A 3392-nucleotide genomic window follows, 5' to 3' on the forward strand; every position below is an offset into this window, starting at 1 on the left:
CCAGGGGTTAACTCCATAATGATTGAGGGGGCCTAAGGGGCCTAAAGGTGCGCAGGTTGTACAGGACCTGCTTAGGTGTTTACATTGGGAGATACTAAATTCAGGAAAGATGCGGTGGAGATTCTGGGGTGTCAGGTGAAATCTGTGGTGTAGCAGTTTGGCCTGTTCTAACAGGGGAAGGTCAAATGACATAATGAGTTTATCTACTTTGTGTCGTTGCCCTCCGAGAGCAGGCCTGGCAAATTTGTATGGGATCTAATGTGGGAAATGAACCAGGGATACTGTGTATTTTCTAGAAGGTCTTGTAGTGATTGCATAGCAACCAAAATGGGATCTCGAGAACTCTTAAGCCTGGGAAAAGATACTGTCCTGCTTGCCTGAACTGCATATAGGCTGTCAGAAAATATATTGATGGACTCAGATTGGCATATCTCAAGGGCTATAAGGATAGCTAGGAGTTCCCCCTATAAGGATAATCCCAGGTTATCTCTATGATAATGCAGATCATCCGAGCCCTCTTTCATGATAACAAGGCCAAAGGTTGATATTAGTGTCCATGAAGGCCATAGCACCGGTGGGCAGGGGGCGGTTGGTTGGGCGTGAGAAGGCATTGATCATAATCTCCATAGAAGGGAGAACAGCTAATCGCCTATCTCATGGGAAGTGATTGTCCAAGGTTCCCGTAAAACCTGATGTCATTAACTGGAAATGGATAGAATCTGCCCACAGAGGTTGGGAGTCCCTTAATGAAAATGGGAGGATAACCTTATCTGGCTACCTACCAAACATGCGGTGGGCTGCCTGACGAGCTTTAAGTCCCAATTGGAAGGCCATATAAAATTTGGAAGTGACTCTCCTGAGAGTAGCGTGGGCTATACATAGCCAAAGGAGAGGTCCCTGTTGCCATAATGCTCCCAGCATGCCTGTAGGGGTCCAGATCACAAGAGCTAGCAGGGGCCTAGAGGGGTCATATCAATCTAGCGAGGCCAAAAGGAGAAGGGATCCCACTTTAACAAGGAGGTTTTTTTGCCTCTGGTGTGAGTGTGACTTCCTCGGCTGGGGAAGGAGAAGCAAAAAGAGCTATCTCATTTCATGATCGGGAATGGGGAGGAATTGCTTGAGCCAGTTAATTGTTCCACACAATTCCTGAAAGGTAGCGAGAGTGTAAGAGTTGTGGGGTATGATCCCTGGGGAAAGCGGTTTTATTTTTGAGCTGACATGGTATCCCAGGAATGCGAAAGGGGGTACATGCTGGATTTTATCGGGGGCAATAAAAAGATTAAGGAGTTTTAAGTTTTTAAGGACTAAGGTGAAAGTTTCTTTAAGGAGGGAGGGACTTGGATGGGCAAGCAGGATGTCATCCATATAGTGTATAACCAACACTCCTTGTGGTATTTTGGTGAGGACCCTGCTAACAGAGATTTGACATATGGTCAGGCTGTTTTTCATACCCTGAGGTAAAACCTTCCATTGAAACCTTGCTGCAGGTCGTTGTAGGTTAGGTTCCCAAACAGTGAAAGCAAAGTGGGACCGATCCTGTGGCGCCAAGGGGGTTTGAAAAATGCAATCTTTAATGTCTAGCACTAATATGTGATAGTTAGGGGGAATAGCGGCCAGATGGGGAATGCCAGGTTGTAGGGAGCCCATTTTCTCCATCTGGGCATTTACTGCCCACAAGTCTTGAAGCAGATGGTATTTACCGGATTTCTTTTTGATGATGAAAATGGGCGTATTATGTTTACTCAAGGAGGGTTCCAGGTATTTCCGATTGAGTTGATCCTGCACAAGGGATTTAAGGATAGAGAGCTTGGGTTCAACAACGGGCCACTGATCCACCCATACAGTGTCGTCAGACCGCCATGACAGTTGGACAGGCTTGGGTGTTTTGACGTCGCCTGGGGGAGAAGTGGCCCTTAGGATTGGGGGTTAAGGGGTTCTATAGGATGGCCTGAGAGGCCAGAGGAATCGTGATCAATGATGTCCTCAAGAAAGGCTCTATCGTCCGTCACCAGGACCGTCCCATCTCTTCCAAGAGGTCACGTCCCCAAAGGACACGGGGGACATCCGAGATCATGGGACAGAAGGTCCCTTTACTACCATCCAAGTCCTTCCATTGGACGGGGTGAAGGGTCATATGAGAAGATTGCTGTCCTCCGACTCCCGTGATCAGAGGGCTGGGTCTGAACTTCCAGTGGAGGCATCTTAGGGCCTCATTGTCTGTGATGATGGTTACATCAGCCCCCGTATTGACCAGACCCTTTACTGGGAGGCCATCAAGATAAATGGTCATCATAGGAGAATGGGAGAGCAGGGGAAGAGTCCAAAAATGTTTTGTTGTTTCCCTCTTACTTGCCGGGTTGAGGGTTGCCCTGGATAAGTTCAAGGAGTGGCGGGAGAGGAGTGGCAATCACGTGCTCAATGGAATTCTTTGTTACATTTAGGACATTTAGTCTTAGGATGACCTTTAGGACAGTCCCGGCATAAGTGGCGGGGGCTACCACAACCCCAGCAAACCCAGTCGGGGTGGGGGGGACACGCCTGATTAGGAGGGCAGTGGTCAGCGAGCAGGGCAGAAAGGGAAGCTGTTAGCACCCGAATGGGTCCCTGTGTGTAATCAAGATCTCTGGTAGCCGAGGTCCATTTATTAACACCTTCCATGCGTACCAGGGCAATGGCAGTGAGAGTCAGTGGATTAAGGCCTTCCCAAACCAGCTGCTTTAAAAACATGTCCTGATGAGGGCCATAGGGGATAAGGCGCTGGACCACAGTGGTGGCCCGGGTCAAGAAGTCCATAAGGGATTCACCCTGGGCTTGAATGAGATTATGGAAATAGGACAAGGGATCCTTCGGCGAGCAGGATTTAAGGGCCTGAAAGGACAACTGATGGACTTGTGTAAAATAATGGGCATCTCCAATCTGAGCCTGGCTGTATTAGTCAGGGTTCTCCAAAGAAACAGAACCAGTAGAATGAATATGTATAAAGATTTATCAGCTTAGCTCACAGGATAGAGTCCGAGTAGTCCAACAATGGCTGCACCACACTGGAGATGCTGAGAATCTGTAATCGCTCAGTCCACAAGGCTGGATGTCTCAGTAGTCCCAATCCGGTGCTGAAGGTCTGACAAATTCCAAAATATCAGCTAGTCTTCAGTCTACAGTAGCAAGACGAACTCACCAGCGAGAGAGAAGGCAAGCTGCAAAAAGCCCCACATTCTCCTCTGCCTTGGTCTTTTATACTGGCTGCCATCAGAAAGTAACGCCCACATTTAGGGTGTCTTCCAGCTTCAGATGATCCAATCAAGAAGATCTCGCTCATTTCAGTTAATCCCAGATCCAGTCAAGTTGACACCCAGGATTAGCCATCACAAGTCCACCCCTTGTCAACTTGACAC

Source organism: Nannospalax galili, unplaced genomic scaffold (genome assembly GCF_000622305.1).
Source record: "Nannospalax galili isolate Female #2095 unplaced genomic scaffold, S.galili_v1.0 scaffold384, whole genome shotgun sequence".
In the NCBI taxonomy this organism is placed as follows: domain Eukaryota; kingdom Metazoa; phylum Chordata; class Mammalia; order Rodentia; family Spalacidae; genus Nannospalax; species Nannospalax galili.